This window comes from Psammomys obesus, unplaced genomic scaffold (assembly GCF_907164565.1).
Source record: "Psammomys obesus unplaced genomic scaffold, mPsaObe1.curated_primary_1811, whole genome shotgun sequence".
NCBI lineage: Eukaryota > Metazoa > Chordata > Mammalia > Rodentia > Muridae > Psammomys > Psammomys obesus.
The window spans coordinates 337,263-356,714 of record NW_026590466.1 but is presented as its reverse complement, the minus strand read 5'-3'; the positions used below and the strand labels follow the sequence as shown (position 1 = coordinate 356,714).

The following is a 19,452-nucleotide window of genomic DNA, read 5'->3' as shown; positions in this document are numbered from 1 at the left end:
CCCCACCCTAAGTTAAACATATAGGCTAGATAGAGAACTGGAAAATTACTGAGAAACCCAGCTGTGTCATATCTGCGGTCAGGCTGCCCCAGTCGAGCTAAAAACAACTTGTATTAATCACCCTCATGGGATATCTGTGAGACTGTTCCAGTTGAGATAGGAGTCCTAAGGAAAACAAAATGTGTTGGGCCAAGTTAAGGGGTCATCATGACCGTTTCGACCACCCAGTTCCTGGAATTCTGGTGTCCCTGCCAAACTCTGACTCAAACTATGGTCTCATGTAAATATACCAATCAGCCCCCTGTAACCATGCTTCTCGCTTCTGTACCCGCGCTTCTGCTCTAAAACCATATAAAAACCCCAGTTTTCCACCCAGGGGGCGCGCAAGTCCTCCGAGAGACTTTGTCGCCCCGGGTACCCGTGTATCCAATAAAGCCTCTTGCTGTTTGCAGCCGAACAACTGGTCTCGCTGATCCTTGAGAGTGGGGGTCTCCCTGACGGAAGATTCCCCTCGGGGGTCTTTCAAGACCAGCCGTTTCCCTCCCTGTGGGTTTGCACCTGACAGTGAAATGCAGTCTCTGGTGCCCTGGTGCCCACAGTTCTATCTGAGGCGGCAAATCAGGCGCGCAGGCAGGGCTCCGTGCAGGAGCCTGGGTTCCGGCTCTGGCTCCTGGCTGGCTCCTGGGGCACCCGCGGAACCTGAGTTTTTTCCAGGGAATGTCTGGGTGACCTAAGGTCGGTCCCAATTGTTTCCTGCTCCGTGGGGTTATCTCTTGACTGGGAAATCCAGTCTATGGTGTTGTGGGCCCACAGTTCAGTCTGGGACCGTGACCAGATCACGCTGGTGTGTAGCTCTGGGCTGGCAACCAAGTGCCTGGCGGAACCAGGATCTCTTCCGAGGTTTAGCCGGGTGAGTTAAAGCTGATTGAATCCCCCACCGTGGGGTATCCTCTCACCTGTGAAACACAATCACTTGTGTTTTATGGCCTCGAGTTCTGATTGCTGGTCACGGTGACAATCCTGCTGTGCTGCTCCTCAGAATTAGAGTCCTCCTGGCGCCGCCATCTTGCCCCACCCTTTGTTCTCACTTTTCAATCAGTGATTGCAACTCCACTTCCAGCTGGCCCGGGGGGGGGGGTGGGGAAAGGACGTGTTATAAATACTTCAAATCTTTGGTGATTATCTCAAATGAAATGATTATCCTAAAGAAAGACTTCTTCTCACATAGCTTCTGATAGCTGTACCCACATGGATATAGGTTGGATCAAATGAAAATCATAGAGGGTTCATTTAGACACACACTAAAGAGGGAAAAAGGCAAAACCCAGTCTAAAAATGGAGGTTTTGATGACTAAAGTTGGAAACAGCACTGGGAAACCAGCATTATCTAGACAGGGTGATTTTTTTGGGGGGGAGAGGGTGGGTTTTGAGACAGTTTTTCTCTGTGTAGCCTTGGCTGTTCTGGAAGGTCACTCTGTAGAAGAAGCTGGCCTGGAACTAACAGAGATACATCTGCCTCTGTCTCCTGAGTGTTGGGATGAAAGGCGTGCACCACCACCACCAGACAGGATGATTTATAAACAGAATTATGGTACCACACTACCAGGGTTTCTATATGGAATCAACATTTTAACCATCCCTAAAGGTGGATAAGTTAAACTTCTTAATACTTCAGTTACACATGGAAATAATATAAACTATAGGGATACTAGACAATGGTATGAATAAATTAAAAACTGTGGACTAGTATCTGGCAAAAGTCAATGAAAGGTATTTAATACCATTACAAAATAGAAGACAATAATAAAATGCACAGAACTTTTTGTAAGTTTGCCCATGGAAAAGCATGACTGTTTTCCTGTAGTGGATACTGAAGTCTTGACAGTATGGATGCCTCATGGTTATTATCTGGAGACAGCTTTAAGATGGCAAGTGGATTCAAACAAGGCCATTAGAGCAGGCCTTAATCCATAGGATTGGTAGTAATTAGGACCGAGACCCAGAGAAAGACCACATGAAGACACAGGAACAGAAGATAGCCATCTCTAAGTCAAGCACATACTCAGAAAAGACCCAATCCTATCAAAGACACCTTGAGCTCATTAAACAGGTCAATTTCTGGTGTTCAAAGTCAACTAATCTACGGTACTTAGTTGTGGCAGCCCTAGTAAACTCACATACTCTCATAACCAGTTGCTACAATGAAGGTCCAATACATGCTCATGCTGTCCTTTCTATGTTTAGAAAAGACAAAGAATAAGGCATCTTATAACCAAAGTTACCTTAGGGAGTATTTTCTGGAGCTTTGCAAATTCTTTTTCTTCTTCTGGAAGATTTCCCCCTGTTTGTAAACCACCTTGGACCTGAAGCTTCTCTCTGTGAAAAATACACTTATTAGAGTAAAACCTCGAGGGATGTGGAGATAACACAGTAAAGTGCCTGCCATGTAAGAGCTGCATGTGGCAGCACATCCTGTAACCCCACGCTCAGGGGTTGGGGCAGTTGGACAACAGGATGGATCCTGAGGTTTGATGGCCAGCCAGTTCTAATTTCTGAGCTCCAAGTTCAGTGAGAGATTTCAAGAAATAAGATGGAAGACAGCACTCAGGAGGCAGAGGCAGGAAGTTTTCTGTGAGTTTGAGGCCAGCCTAGCCTACACAGAGTTCCAGGGCAGACAGAAACCTTGTTTCAAAATCAAGAAGGTAGATCCAGGTATGGGGGCACATACCTTTAATCCCAGCACTCTGGGAGGCAGAAGTAAGCACATGGCTGTGAGTTCAATGGATGCCTGGTCTACAAAGTGAGTCCAAGACAGCCATGGCTACACAGAGAAACCCTGTCTCAAAAACCAAAAGAAAAAGAAAAAGAAAAGAAAAAAGGTTGGAGAAGCATTAAGACACCTGGTATTAATCTCTGGCTTGCACATGTACACATGTGCATCCACACACATGAATACATACATACACCACATGAAACATCAAAATCGGAAAACTATTACAGACACCAATTATTTCTGATAAGACTCCTCATCAGATAACTTTAACATGCGTTTACAAGTTTTTTATTACTGTCTACTCAAAAGTGAGAAACAGTAATTTTCTATTCCATGGCAATTCCCTGCTGTATATAAGGTCATCCACTAGGGTTTAGGGAAACTAGCATTTCCATTAAAAATCTTATCAGCATAAATTATTATTACATAAGTTTTATAATCTTATGAATATATGTGATATATTTTATTAATATTCACCCTCCTATTATTCTATTATTGCCTTCCTACTGATTTTCTTCCTCTTGTCAACTATTGCTGTTCTACTTATTGTTTTTTGGAGACTGGTGAGCCAATGACTTTTTAAAAATGGTTGCTGCTGGGTGCAGTGGTGCATGCCTAAAATCCCAGCACTCAGGGAAGCTATCCTACTCTACAAATTGAGTCCAGGACAGCCAAAGCTACACAGAGAAACCATGTCTCAAAGGGAAAAAAAAGATTGCTTACAAGATCATGGGGGAAGTGATTTTTCTTTGGTTTTAGAGACAGGGTTTCCCTGTGCAGCCCTGGCTGTCCTGGAACTCTCTCTCTGTAGACAAAGCTGGCTTCTAAGTCAGAGATCCACCTGCCTCTGCATCCCAAGTGCTGTAATTAAAGGTGTGCACCACCAAGGCCCAACCAAGTGAAAGGTTATTTATAGGAACATGGGCAACTTTCCAGGACCCACTACCTACACTATGTAAAAAGAGAAAGTCAACCTGGTGGTGGTGGCTTATGCCTTTAATCCTGGCAATTGGGAAGCAGAGGCAGGTGGATTTCTGAGTTCAAGGCCAGCCTGGGCTACAGAATGAATTCCAGGTCAGCTCGTGCCTCACAAAGCATATACCCATACACAATAAGAGTAATGAGCTCTCTTTGTTGGGATGTTATAAGCTAGGCATATTATCACAAGTCTTTATCCCCAGTACTCAGTGGGCAGAGGCAGGCAGATTTCTGTGAGTGCCAGCTGGAGCTACAGAGTGAGACCTTGTTTTTTTTTTTTTTGTTTGTTTGTTTTTTTTTAGATAGAGTTTCTTCTGTGTAGCCCTGAAACTCAGAGATCTGCCTGCCTCTGCCTCCTAAATGCTGGGATTAAAGGCCTATGCAACCATTGCTCGGTGAGAACTTGTTTTTTAAAAAAAAATAGTGTAGTGCCTTTACTTGCTTGTTAACTTCAGCCCACTTAGCGCATGTGTTAAATCACCAGCATTTCTAGAAAATACAAGAGGTTAGGGCTGGATGTAGCTGAATGGCAGAACATGCATAAGATCCTGGGTTTAATTCTCAGCAACACACGCACTCAATTTTCAGTAACACACACACACACACACACACACACACACACACACACACACACACCTGCCATATGTAAGTAATGAGTACATAACATTAAATTAGGTGTACTACTCAAAACTAGGGCCAGGTAACTAGTAACATTTTGAAATAATGTCTGACAGATACAGCCTGTAAAAGATAACTGCAGGAGGCACTGATCTCTTATTTCCTCTTAAATGTGGGTATGTCAACCAAAGAGTCTGCTTCATACCTGTTCATGACTTCTTTTTCCTTTCAACCAAAAGTAAGGATTACTGGAGGACTAGCTGTAAGCTTCAGTTTTTCTCACTTCAAAGTCTGACTTTTCTATTTGTTTAATGCTTTTTGCTTTCACTTTAAGCAGAGGCCAGGCTAGAACTCATGACAATCCTTCAGCTTCTCAAGTGCTGAGATTACAGGTATGTGTTACCTTACCTGGCATGCTTTCATGGTGCTCATTTCACTCTAGAGAAAAACAGATAAAACAAGGCCATTATCTCAAACTCTAGGAAAAGTTTCCAGTTATCTTCCTATTTCTGGACACCTTCATACAGTTCCTTGTGAACGTCATAGTAATTTCTTAACTATATAATCTCGGTGTCATGCCATGCATGGATATAACCTAGGACCCCTGCTCAGATGTAGCTCATGGCAGCTCAGTATCCAAGTGGGTTCCCTAGCAAGGGGAACAGGGACTGTCACTGAAATGAACTCAATGGCTGGCTCTTTGACCTCCCCCTACTCCAGAAGGAGGAACAGCCTTGCCAGGCCACAGAGGAGGACATTGCAGCCAGTCCTTTAGAGACCTGATAAGCTAGGGTCAGAAGGAAGGGGAGGAGGACCTCCCCTATCAGTGGACTTAGAGAGGGATAGGGAGGAGATGAGGGAGGGAGGGTGGGATTGGGAAGGAATGAGGAAGGGGCCTACAACTGGGATACAAAGTAAATAAACTGTAACTAATATAAAAGAAACTTTTAATATCAATTTATACAACTTGTAAAATAATTGTGGTAAGGAAGGACACAAGATTATACAAAAAGACAGATTGTATTTACAAACTTTAGAGGATTAGTAATAGTTTTATTATTTAAAAGCAAATTTATAAAGCTTTGTGTGACATTAAAAAAAAATCTCGGTGTCATGAAGATGGAGCAGGTTTTTGTGTAGTCCTCTGCTACAAGCTTACAAGCTTAGTAGCAGTTTTTCTTTTTCCTTTTTTTTGTATTTTTTCTAATTTTTATTTATTTTTTAAATTACACTTTATTCACTTTGTATCCCCCCATAAACCCTTCCCTCTTCCCCTCCTAATACCACCTTCCCTCTCTCTTCTTCACACATGCTCCTCCCCAAGTCCACTGTTAGGGGAGGTTCCCCTCTCTTTTCTTCTTATCTTAGTCTATCAAATCTCATCAGGAGTGGCTGCATTGTCTTCTTCTGTAGCCTGGTAACACTGCTCCCCACTCATGGGGAGGTGATCAAAGAGCAGGCCAATCAGTTTATGTCAGAGGCAGTCCCTCTTCCCATTACTATGGAACCCACTTGGACACTGAACTGCATTGGGCTACATCTGTGCAGGGGTTCTAGGTTATCCAAGTACCATGCCTGGTACTTGGTTGGAGTATGATTCTCTGGAAAGACCCTTGTGTTCAAATTTTCTGGTTCTGTTGCTTTCCTTGTGGAGTTCCTGTCCTCTCCAGATCTTACTATTTCCCTCTTCTTTCATAAGATTCCATGCACTCTGCCCAACAGTTAGCCATAAGTCTCAGCATCTGCTTTGATAGTCTGCAGGGTTCTTTTTCTTTTTTTTTAATACTTTTAATTTTATTTTTTATTAATTACACTTTGTTCACTTTGTATCCCCCGTAAGTCCCTCCCTCCTCCCCTCCCAATCTTACCTTCCCTCCCCCTTCTCCACGCATGCCCCTCCCCATGTCCACTGATAGGGGAGGTCTTCCTCTCCTTCCTTCTGATCCTAGTCTATCAGATCTTATTAGGCGTGGCTGCATTTTCTTCCTCTGTGGCGTGGTAAGGCTGCTCCCCCCTCAAGGGGAGGTTATCAAAGAGCAGACCAGTTAGATCATGTCAGAGGCAGTACCTCTTCCCTTTACTATGGAACCCACTTGGACACTGAACTGCCATGGGCTATATCTGTGCATGGGTTCTAGATTATCTCCATGCATGGTCCTTGGTTGGAGTATGAGTCTCAGGAAAGACCCCTGTGCTCAGATTTTTGGTTCTGTTGCTCTCCTTATGGAGCTCCTGTCCTCTCCAGATCTTACTATTTTCTCTGTATAAGAGATATGGCAGTCCTGTAACTCACTCTGTAAACCAGGCTGTTCTTGATCTCACAAAGATCTGCTTGCCCCTGCTTCCTGAGTGCTGAGATTAAAAGCGTGTGCCACTATTGCCTGGCCAAGTTTAGTGGTTTTCTTTTTTAAATTCCTCTAGTGCAGCAGTTCTCAACCTATGGGTCATGACCCTTTGGGACTGGAACAACCTTTTCACCAGATACTTACATTATGATTCAAAACAGTAGCAAAATTACAATTATGAAGTATCAACAAAATTTATGGTTGGGGGTCAACACAACATGAGGAACTGTATTAAAGGGTGGAAGCATTAGGAAGTAAGAACCACCACTATTGTGTTTGGTATTCCAAGTAACTAACCCTACACTGTAAAAAGTTTTCTTCCTCATAATAAAATGACATTGGAATAAAGTAAAAATAAATCATTTTTGTTTTGTTTTTGAGACAGGATTTCTCTGTGTAGCCTTGGCTGTCTTGGACTCGCTTTGTAGACCAGGCTCTGGCATCAAGCTCACAGAGATCCTCCTGCTTCTGCCTCCCTGAGTGCTGGGATTATAGGTGTGTGCTACCAAGCCTGGTCCAGGACAGTCAAGACTACACAGAGAAACGCTGTCTCAAAAAGAAACAGACAAACAAACAAAAAAACATAGACTAAAATGAAGAACATTCTCTAAAATATACTGTCTCTTTCTTTTGTTTTGCGTTCTCTTCTTTTTTGCCTTGCAAAGCCAGTAAAAGATTAGGGCTACATAAACTATCTGAACAGCTGTTACTTTGTTAGGACACTTTCACTTCCCTAGCAGTTTAAGGAAGCCCATTGGCTGTTCAGTTTCTAAGTGGTTTCCCTAGAAGGGGTATAGGGGCTGTCTCTGGCATGAACTCAGTGTCTGGCTCTTTGATCACCTCCCCCTGGGGGTTGCAGCCTTGCCAGGCCACAAAGGAAGATGATGCAGCCAGCCTTGATGAGACTGGATAAGCTAGCATCAGATAGAAGGGAAGAGGTCCTCCCCTATCAGGGCACTAGGGAAAGAGAATAGGGGAGAAGTGGGAGGGTGGGTAGGACTGGGAGGAGATAGGGGAGAGGGCTGCAGAGGGGATACAAATTGAATAAATTTTAATAAGTACATATATAATATTAAATTAAGAAAAGATAGCTTGGCACTCCCTGAGCTCAGACAAAGGCTAAAGCATTTGCCTGTTATAACTGCATTCAGCTGTTCAAGATTTAGTTTACAGCCCTTTTCTCATGGCATAAAAACTGAGTGAGGTAATATTTTTAAGGCTTGGCTGTATCTGCTCAAAAGTGGAAATGCAGAACTTCCTGGTATCTGAGCTTATAAAAGGCCTGTGAGGGTGGCAACATGAAGATCATGACCTCTGTACTTACCAGAATAGTAAGGGATAAAAGCCTGCCTCTGTTTCTGGCTATAAAAACCCTGGTCCCAGAACTGAGTCAGCTCCACTTGAATTGTCTTAATCACTTGCTTTGTGCCTTGCATTTTCAGTTTTTGTACCTTAGCCACTTCTAACTGTAGCTGAAACAAAAAAAGAGAAAGGTTATATGGCCATTCTTTTATATTCACCTGTTTGTTTTTCCATGTTTAAATAAAATTGCAACATGAAATAATACAGGTAAATTAACAATATGCTTTATAACAACATTATAAGAGCAATAAACTAAGAAACATGCCCACAAAATATGTGCCAAAATAGAACATGTCTTTGCTGGTCCAAGAGAGTAGCAAGTAAGGACATTAGAGTAGACCCAGAAATGCTCAGAGACCCCTATTTATCCAGCATCTATTGGTTTTCTTATCTCATTCCAGATTTTGGCTTTTGGTCCAGTCATAAATGCAACCACAGGTTCTCTCTCTTCTTCAGGTATTTGTAACCTATCCCAGAGCCCTCGGATTTGAGCCCGGAGTGGAGTGCCTCACACTCTGCTTAGTTTTGTGATTTTTTTTTTCATTTCCAGCTGTAACAAGAAAAGGCAGGGGTTATATCAAAAAAGCAAAGACTGTCCTTCTAGTTCCTCAGAGGAAAATGTCTGAACCCATGAGAAGAGAAAGCACTTTTATGAGATTCATATATATTCATATCCAATCATCTCTATGTAGCATAGGCTGGCTTCACCTTTGACTCGGCTTCCTAAATACTGGATTATAGTTTAGGTGTGTGGTATCATACTTTCACATTAAAGGATAAGAGATTTCTTTCCGTCTAAACATATGCTGTAAGACCACCATTGCCGTTGGATGGTGGTGGCACATGCCTTAGTCCCAGCACTCGAGAGGTAGAGGCAGAAGCAGACTGATCTCTGTGAGTTCAAGGTTACCTTGGTCTACAGAGTGGTTCCAGGAGAGACAGGCTACACAGAAAGGAACCCTGTCTCAGAAAACAAACAAAACATAAATGATTGTTATTGCCATAGGACATCAGACCTAGAACTGGATTCAAATTTGACTTGATTTGTTGTTGTTGTTTTAAGGCAGGGTCTCATTATGTAGCCCTGGCTAGCTTGGGATTCAGACATTCAACTTCTTCAGCCTCCTGAGTGTTAGGTTTAAAGTCATGTGCCGCCATGCCCAACTTATGATTCAAATTTTGAATTTTTCATTATTAAACATTAGGCTAATTAAAATGGCTAATACTATTTCTACCGAAATTTCAACTTAATATTCTAAGAATATTGTATTTCTTATTCACACAAAAGGTGAGCTCTTTTTCTAAATTAAAAAAGATCAAGACTATGGATAGAGCTCAATGATACAAAATTTGATTTATGACACTGTAAGGTTTAAATTCAATTCTTACCACTGAAATAGGAGCTGGGGAGTTAGCTCAGTCAGTAAAGTGTTTGCCATTCAAGCATAAAAACTTGAGTTCAATCCCCAGAATCTACATAAAAAGTAGCGCATGCTTGTATCTTAGCATCAAGAAGTGAAAGACCTGTAAGGCTCACTGTCTGGGAAGCCTAGCCTAATAAGTGGGGACTAGTGCCATTGAAGACTTATCTCAGCAAGGTGTACAGCTCCTAGTATATATAGACCCTTGCAATTGACCTTTGAACTGTGCCTTCCTCCCACCAAACAAACAAACAGATATTTTACATATTGTTGTCTTCAGTCTTAACTCATACCACCCCTTTATTTAAGACTAAATAAAAAGCCGTCAGTTCTTTCCAAATTGATGAATACTACTGAGATGGAACAGAATCATCTGAGCAGATACTACCTGAGGTAGCAACTTCTGTAGTGTTGCAATATTCTCCAGTGATAAACAAAAGGCGCTTTCATCTTCACACACTACATCTCTTTCAAAGCTTGTATTTGGAGTGTGTCTAATTCTCCCATACACAATATGATTTGTTTCTTAAGGTTGACAATTTGTTCATGCCTAGATTCCTTAGAAAAACCAAAACCAAAACAAAATTAAAGATAGCTAGAAGCCAAATAAAATTTTAGGGTAGGATGAATTCAGGCAGGATACCTTTGTTTCCCTCAAAGTTGCCACATGTTGTAGGAACAGGTTCAGCGATTCTAAGGTAGGGACAGAGGTGCTGTCCACATCACAGGGAGACATACAACGAATTTCAAGGAGTTCTTGATCTTGTTCTTGAAATAGGTTAAGTTCCTGCTTTCTCTCCTTTTTCTGTTTTTCTCATCAGTTCTTCTTGAGTACAAAAATCTTTTTCTAGTTGCAAGACAGTTGTTTCTCTTTCTTCCTGTTTGAAATAACATATGATTATTTAAGGTGGAAGGCTGGGAAGGACACTGGGAGAAAACATGAATACCAATGTGTCTATTTACAAACAAGGCAGCTTAAGCCAGGCATGGCATACACACCTTTAATTCTAGCACTTGGAAAGCAGAGGCAGGGGGATTTCTGAGTTCAAAGCCAGCCTGGTCTTGAACTTGAAGATCTCCTAGGGTATGCAGAAGAAAAGGCAATCAGAGCTTTTCTTTCTCTTGATCTGCACTATGTGTCAAGGAAAACCTTGGAGTCCAGATCCTCCTGCTTTTGTTTCAGGTGCCAAGGTTACAGGGGTGGGTCACCATGCCCAAATTCCTTTTCCATTTTTCTTTTACTATGGTAAAAATGACCCTAAATTATCATCATACATACTATCTTTGCCATTCTTTAAGTGTGTAGTTCAATGGCCTCTCACTTGATTTCATGATTTTTCATCTTTACAATGGGGCAAAAGTAGCAATATGCACTCAGCAAAATCTGTATTTCAAGAACTAACACAACCACAGTTTTTCACTTTCAATACAGTACTCAAATTATATAAACTATATCACACTTTTTTCGATAGTCTCATTGGCCTTAAACTTGGTATCTTCTTGTCACAAGTTTCCACATGCTGAGATTACAGGCCTGCACTGTCATACCAAGCAACAATCATGTGTGTACAATCTTTTGACAGTGTGGCACAACACTAACATATACATAGTTCATACCTAAGAACATGGCTGTCCTGATTGCTTAGAGAGTAAAGGATTGCTGTCAAGCCTGATGATCTGAATTTGATCCCCAGAGCCCACATGGTAAAATGAAACAAGCAACTTCTGCAAGGTGTCTTCTGACCTCCACACACCAATATCATGTGCACACTCACACATCCACATTAAATTAAAAAAAAATATATCCAAGCAGTGGTGGTGTACACATGTAATCCCAGCTTTCAGGAGGCAGAGGAAGTTGTATCTCAGTTCTAGGCCAGCCAGGTCTACAGAGTCCAGGACAACCAGGGCTATTACACAGAGCAACTCTGTCTCAAAAAACCAAACCAACCAACCAAACATACCACACTAACAATAAAAAGCTCTCATGTTTTAAGAACTTTATACTTTCTTTAAACCTAAATAGCTATAAATTTTAACTTTGTTACTATTGTTTGCCATGACATGCACATGACACTCACAGGACTACAGCATTGTGCAGTTCTTTCTTCTCATGTTTATGTGGGTTATGGGTACTGAATTCAGGTCATCAAGCTTTTATATGACAAGTGCTTTATATTGACCCATCTTGTTGGCCTGATCTCTCTTTTCATTTTGTCCAGTACCAAACTTTGAAACTAGAACACCATGCATGCTAGTAAAATCTCCTATACTAAACTACATCCTCAACAGTTTACAATATTTTATTAATCCACACGTTGGACATTTGTGTATGAAGGTGTTGAACTCTAGACTAATATGTTTTGTGCATGTGTACAGTAACTAAGTGAGTGTAACCTACAATTTTCAGTAACTTAATTGTACAATTTTTAAAAAATTTATGATGGTTTTAAAAACATATATGTCTAAGTTAAGAAGCAATTGTAAATATTGCTGTGTAATCGTCACTATCAGTGACCTCCAGAACTCATTTTATCTTGCAAAACTAAGACTATTCATTTGGTAAATGAATAATCAACTATTCATATTATGCCCCCACCCACTCCATTCTATTCTATTTTCTGGCTCTATGAATCTGACTGTTTTAAGTATCAGAGTACTTTTGTAAGAGGTGTACAAGGACCAGAAAGCTTGCTTTGGTTAGCTAGATGACCATAACAATTAGGTATATCTAATTGTTATTAACTGAAATACTTAGATTAACAATCCTATGAACATCACTTTACCATAACAATCAATTTAGTAGATCCTGTCCTATTGTTAGTGGATATTCTACAAATATATGGTTTCGATTATCATTGTTAAAAATTATCATATTAGGCAGGCATGGTGGAGCATGCCTGTAACTCTAGCACTTGGGGAGGCAGAGGCAGAGGCAGAGGCAGGTGGATCTCTCTGAGATCCTGAACAGCCTGGTTATGAAGCAAGTCCAGGACAGCCAAGGCTTTACAGAAAATCCCTCTCCAAACCAAACCAAACCAAACCAAACCAAACCAAACCAAACCAAACCAAACCAAACCAAACCAAACCAAACCAAACCAAACAAAGGCAAAAAACCCTGCCATATATTCAAGGAAGACAACTATACCAGTGTACACCCAATTCTCTTGTACCTAATTTCATGTTGAAAATTTAAAAATGAAAAGAGACTGAAAAGAAACTTTTTGTAGCAAATCAATGTCATCTGTGTTAATCTCAAGAAACTTCTCTAATGACATGGACTGCTTGAATGCTCTTGACTACCAGTGATGAATTACCCTTACCCTTTAAACGCAGTCTGACTGCTAGACTTCCTGCATCTAAAGACCCAGATTGGTATTAACAGCAAACAAGACATGAGAACCTGTCACCATCACCTTTCAAAGCTCCCTGTGTCCCAGCTCTTAAAGGGTAAGTATTCTGACTGGTTCATGGTATGCAGCTTTTGAGTATGAAAAGAACAAAGGTTGAATTTTGTTTGGTACCGTTTCTTTGTGTCACTAGGTTTCCTTGGCTCCTATATACTCCGCTTTATCCTTTGGGAGTGGATGAGAGCATGTACATTAATATGAACAAATGGATGGAAGACAGAGATCAACTTTGGGTCTTTAGATATCTTCCACTTTGTTTTTTGTTTTAAAGATTTATTTATAAGGGTATGAGCTTTTCTCCTCCATGTCTTTAAGTGTACTGCATGTGAACCTGATCCCCACTGAGGCCAAACGAGGATTCTGGATCCCCCTGGAAATAGAGTTTAGAACAGTTTTTTTTTTCTTTAAGATTTACTTATGGTGTATACAGTGTTCTGTCTGCACATATGCTTGCAGGACAGAAGATGGCACCAAATCTCACTATAGATGGTTATGAGCAACCACATGGTTGCTTAGAACTGAACTCAGGACCTTTGGAAATGCTCTTAACTGCTGAACCTTTTCTCTAGCACCTAACTTGGTTTTTTTTTCTAATTTTTTATTTTCTTTCTTTCTTTCTTTGTTTCTTTCTTTCTTTGTTTCTTTCTTTCTTTCCCTCCCTCCCTCCCTCCCTCCCTCCTTTCTTTCTTTCTTTCTTTCTTTCTTTCTTTCTTTCTTTCTTTCTTTCTTTCTTTCTTTCTTTCGACAGGCTCTCTCTCAAGCTGTCTTGGTTAGCAGATTATGGATTTGGCTACGCTGGCTAGCCAGTAAGCTCCCTGTTTCTGAATCCTCATTTCTGAGGATTAGAGATGAGATGGGGATGAGTAATTGAGGAGCTACTAGAAGCAAGGAGGAGCTGGGAAGGGTTAGGAGTGATGAAGACCTGAGGAGGTGTGAGGAGTAGCTAGAGAAGATTGAGGAGGGGCTGTGGGTGAGTTGAGGATGGGCAGACTAGAAGGAATGAGGACCTACTGGGTAAGGAGGATCTGGGAAGAGGTTGGAAGTAAGGATGAGCTGGAGAGGGTTTCAGGAGTAAGACTTGAGCAGAAATTAAGGCATGAGAAGTAGCTGGAAAGGGATCAGGAGCATCTGAGGCTAGCTGACGTTGAGAACAGGAGAGAAACAGGGAACAATTAGGGCTGTGGAGAAGCTGGCCAGAGGTTTTGGGTAAAGAGGAGTTGGGGAGGGGTAAGAAGCAAAGAGGAACTGGGGGTGAGGAGCTGGGCAGGGGCTTAGAGATAAGGAAGTCCTGGGGAGGAATGAGGAAGAGCTAGGGATGAGGAGCTGGGCAGTTGTAAGAAACAAGAAGGTAAGTGGTACCTGGGAATGGGTTGGGTAGGAGAATTTAGGAGAGCATGAGGTGAGGGACTGGAAGCAAGGGTGAAGCTATTGGTGAGGATGAGCTAGGTGGTTAGGAGGAGATGAGGATGAGTTAAGGGTAAGGAGGAGCTGGTGGGAAGGGTAGGGCCAAGGATGAGCTATGATGTGAGGATGATACAGGGAAGAGCTATGAGTGAGAAGGTGCTGAGAAGGTGTGGGTAACAAGGAGGGAATGGAGTAAGGAGGAGCTTGGAGAGTTGAAGCTAAGGAGGGGCTAGAGGTAGGATCTTGGGAGGTCTTGGAGGTTAGAAGGTGCTGGGTAGTAGTTTCCAAGGAGGAGGACCTGGATAGGGGATAGGATGAGGATGAGCTTTGTATGATCTGGGGATGTTTGGGAGCAGGAAGAACTGAAACACAGGTCCTCTCTGGCTTGCCTGGAAGACACACTTTTGCCCTGAGCCAGCTTGCCAGCCCCCAACCTTTGATGTTTTATACCTAGAATATCACCCATCTGTGAAGCACTGGAATCTTGATCATCATCAGAGTGATAAATTATCATGCGTTCTTCTTGCTCTATTGTTGTCACTTCAGATTCTTCAGAATCATTTCGTCCATGCAGAAACATAATTGTATGTTTCCTGTTTTAAAGCACAGAAAGAAAAACAAATTTTTCACACCACCTGACTCCAAAGACATCACTTAAGTTAAACTTAGAAAATTATCATATAAAATTAAGATGTAATACTAGAATGGTGTTAATTTTCTTACCTTAGTGGATCAAAAAGTAAATAATTTGTCAATTGTCAATGTAAAAAAGAAGTTAACCCAATGTTTGTTTAACCTGGTTTGCAAATGTTTGCACCTATCCACTCAATGACATAAATTTTGGTATCGTTTTTTGCTAGTTCTTGATAAACTTGAATAAACATGTAAGTTTGTATATCATTTGAAAAGTTAAATATTTATAACTAGGAAAATAGATCACACGAATGACAACAACCTTATCCTAACAAAAACAATCTTAAAAGCTAAACTTTCCAAGCACTGGCAATGTAGCTCACTGGTAAAATTCATGCCTGGCATGTAAGAAGACCTAGGTTCCATCTAAGCACAACCCCACCTCTAAAGGGAGGAAAGGTCTTGGTATCTAAGATGCTGAAGTTGAAAGGGCAGAAGATTGCAAGTTTAAAGCCAATCCAAGCTAGGCCAGCCTGGGCTACAAAGTAATATCCCACTTTACAAAATATCCTCTCTTACAAAAACAAAACACAGAAAAAGCACAATATAGTGGTACATGCCTCTGATCCCAGTATGCAGGAAGTTTAAGCCAGAGAATCACCAGTTTGAATCCATCTTTTATACAGTAATAGTTGTTTCTCCCATTCTTTCTTGTTCTAGGCCATGCCATCCCCACTCACTCCCTACTCTCTGTCCCCTTCTGGTTCCTTCTGTCTCCCCCCAACCCCAATTTTGCGCTACACTTGCTCCTCAGCTCCTCCATGGCCCCAACTCTACCAGAGCTCCCAGAACCAACTTCCCTGGGCCACTTGTCATCCCTAGGCCCCCAACTCATCTTAGCCCAGTAGCTCTGGGGCTCCACACTCCTGAGCCCATCCTTGACACTAGCTCCTACATGCCTTTTAGTCCCCCAAGTCCTCTATAACACTTCTAAGGACTTTCACTCCCTACTCAATCTAGCCTGCCATTGCCCTCCAGGTTCTTCTTAGCCCAGCCACTCCCCAGCAACTCTGTTCTCCCAATCTCTTCCAGCTCTGATCCCCTAGTTCTTCCTTACTCCAATCCTGTCTCCAGTTCCACCTCACCTAATACCCTCTCCAGTTCCTCCTCACCCCTTACTCCTCTCCAGTAACCTCTCCCTGGCTCCTCTTCACCTTCAGCTCCTCCTTGCTTCTATCTGCTCCCCAGTTCCTCCTTACTACATCTCATTCCTCAGATTTTCTTCCCCCCAAGCAATTTTGGAACCCTTACCTCCTCATCCCCTAGCTTCTCCCTGCTTTAAAGTTCTCCTCAGTTCTATGTAGTGTGTCTTGTGTTTGAAGTTCTAACACGTCAATCAATAAGTAGTATATAACTTGCTATATAATCATATCCTAGAAAAATGTGAAAATTTGTTTCTATGAATGGTCATGAATTCTGATTTAATTTCTGTAACCTTTAAAAAATGTTTGAATTCATTTAACTAACACAGGAGCTTAAGTTGTCAAGTGTCTGAAAGAACTTCAAATAGTGTCTGCTATTTGATGTGTTTCTTAGCAATTTTTTTTCTCCTTTTTCAATTTTTTTTTTTAGGTTTTTTGAGGCAGGGTTTTTCTGTGTAACAACCCTGAATGTCCTGGAACTCTCTTTGTAGACCAGGCTGTCCTTGAGCTCACAAAGGTCTGCCTGCCTCTGTCTCCATGTGCTGGGATTAAAAGCATGTGCCAGCACACTGGGCTTTACTTCAGTTACTTAAAATGACATACTTAATGTCAAAAATGTTTTTTCTTTTTCTTGTCAACAGAACAGAATTTACCAACTGATTCACGTGGGACACAAAGTCCAACAGGACTGTTTTTGGATGCGGGGTAATATAGTAAAAATAATTTTAATTATTTTAAATAATTAAATTTTGTTGTTTGTAAATAATGTAGTCAAGAAATGTTTGCTTTATTTATGCAACAAGTAGCATATATAAAACAATTTGACATTTGCTTTCTTCAAAACTATTATACCTGATGAATCCTAATTAAACAGTGTTTGTCACAGTGTTTGATATCTAATGGGGTTTTGCACATGCTTGGGAAATGCTCTATTACTGAACTACAGTGTCAGCTTTAATTTCTTTTTAAATGTGGTATCTTCATAGGGAAAAGGTAGAGACTACTCTTGGAAAAATTGGAGGTATGTTTTTGGAGATAATTATATTTTAATAAAATTGTTGAAAACTCCATAGTAATTTGCGTAGAATATGTTAACCAATGTACTGTATGTCTGCTCTTTGAAACCTTGTTCTCATTTATAAGATTTTTAATAAACATCTGTGATTTAGCTTCACAGATATTCTTCCTTATACTTTTCCATAATGCTGTTAGGATGTGACTTCAATAGAATTTCAGAAGAAGAAAACGGATAGAAAAGTCTTTATACTTCTTTGAACAGATTAAGTGATATACTATTTCTATATATCAGTTTCTTCTTTTATTCTCTATATCAGTTTTTAAATTTAATTCACTTCCTGATATTTACACTGTCTGTCTTTAGGATAAGGCAGTATAAAACTGAAGCTTGTAATATAACTACTTATTTTTCTTTCTAATAAATTATAAACTGAGGTGAAATCTTTGATAATCAGTAAGAAATTTAAAATCTGAGCCAAAAAACCCTGTGGGGTTTTTTTTGTTTGTTTTATTTTTTGTTTTTGTTTTGTTTTTATTCAAGACAGTTTCTCTGTGTAGCCTTGACTGTCCTGGAACTCACCCTGTAGACCATGCTGGCCAGGAACCCACATCCAACCTCCTGCCTCTTCCTCCCTGAATGCTGGAATTAAAGGCCTTTGCAACAACACCCCTCCTTTTGCTTTAAGAACAATGTCAAGGATCAGTTATATAAGCTTTCTTGGGGAGAATATTCATTGTAGTTCATTTTGAGAAAGTCAAAACACACAACCATAGAGCTGGCATTAACCTGACTTCACTTCACAGGTGTTAAGATTACAGGAACAGAGAAACCCAACCAAGTGGACTGTATTTTTTTTTCAATTTATTTACTTTACATCCCAAGGGTGGCCCCTTCCTCCTTTCTTTCCCCCTTCACCTCTTCACCTCTGAAAAGGGAAAACACTTCTCCCAGTATCAACCCTCCCTACCACATCAAGTCACATCAGGACTAAGGACATCCTCATTCCCAGAAGCTAGGCAAGGCAGCCCTGCCAAGGAGAAGTGATCCAAATGCAGGCAGTAGAGCGCATGTTAGAAAGAGCTACCCCTCCCCTCCAGGCAGCCCATCTGAAGAACAAGCTGCCCATTGGCCACATATGTGCAGGAGGCCTAGGCCCGGACCATGCATGCTCCTTAGTTGATATCTCAGTCTACGTAAGCCCCCATGGCTCTGGGTTAGTTGTCTCTGTTGGTTTTCTTAAGAGGTTCTGTCCCCTCCAGATCCTTCCATCTTTCCCCCACCACTTCCACAGGACCCCTGGAGCTCTGCTCCATTCTTGGCTTCAAGTCTCAGCATCTGTCTTGATCAGCTGGCTGGCCTGCCAGATGAAAGTCAAGTTAGGCTTCTGTCTGCAAGCATAGCAGAGCATCATTAATGGTGTCAGGGGCTGGCTCTCTATTGTGCAGTGGGTCTCAGGTTGCGCCAATCATTGGTTGGACATTCCCTCAATTTTTGTTTCCTCTTTATCCCTGCACATCTTGTAGGCAGAGTAATTTCTGTTCACAGGTTTTGTTGGTGGGTTGTTGTTTCCCTCCTTCCACTAATCCTGCCTGACTAGAAGATGGTTGTTTCAATCTTTGTGTCCCCCCCCCCCCCCACCATACCTTTTAGGTGTTTCCCCTAGAGTCACATCCATGTCCTCCCAGGAGCCTTCCCTGTCACAGGCCTCATGCTTGACAAAAAGATATCCCCCCTCAGTTTCCCTTCTTGTTCCCAGCCTTCTCACCCCCCCATTCTCCCCACATCTGACCCCTTGTGCTCCCCCCCCCATTCCTTCTCCTGCCCAGTTTCCTCTCTTCATCCACTGGGGACAGTATTCTTAAATATACTTAATAAGAGAAGGAGAAATTGCTCACCGGTTTAAGTGCACTGGTTGATCTTTCAGAGGAATCAAGTTTGATTCCCAGCATGCCAGTGGTGGCTCACAGCTATCTATCTCCAGTACATGGGGTTCCAATGTCTTCTTTGGGACTCAGTGAGACCCAGGCTCATGGTGCATAGGCCTAAATGCAGGCAACCCTTACACATACAAAAATAGTTAATATTAGGCCCCTTTATTTATAATTCATATAATCAGTTTTTTGAAAGATGTGCTCTGTTTAGAGGTGTCAAAGTACAAGTTTTATCATCTGTTGTTTCATAAATGTATTATAGCTGCTGGAAATGTTTTGGATTTCAAAGTTTTAGATTTCCAATTTGCTGATTGAACATACCTAGTCAGAAAGTCCAAAATACTGTATGTTCAATGT

General features: G+C 41.4%; 2 pseudogenes; one reads left to right on the top strand and one right to left on the bottom strand.

Moving 5' to 3' along the window:
- Window positions 1–1,084: 1,084 nt before the first annotated feature.
- LOC129676896 (protein regulator of cytokinesis 1-like) lies at window positions 1,085–17,755 on the bottom strand (annotated as a pseudogene).
- Window positions 17,756–18,367: 612 nt separating this feature from the next.
- Window positions 18,368–19,452, top strand: part of LOC129676895 (synaptonemal complex protein 3-like) — a 12,574-nt pseudogene continuing 11,489 nt past the window's right edge.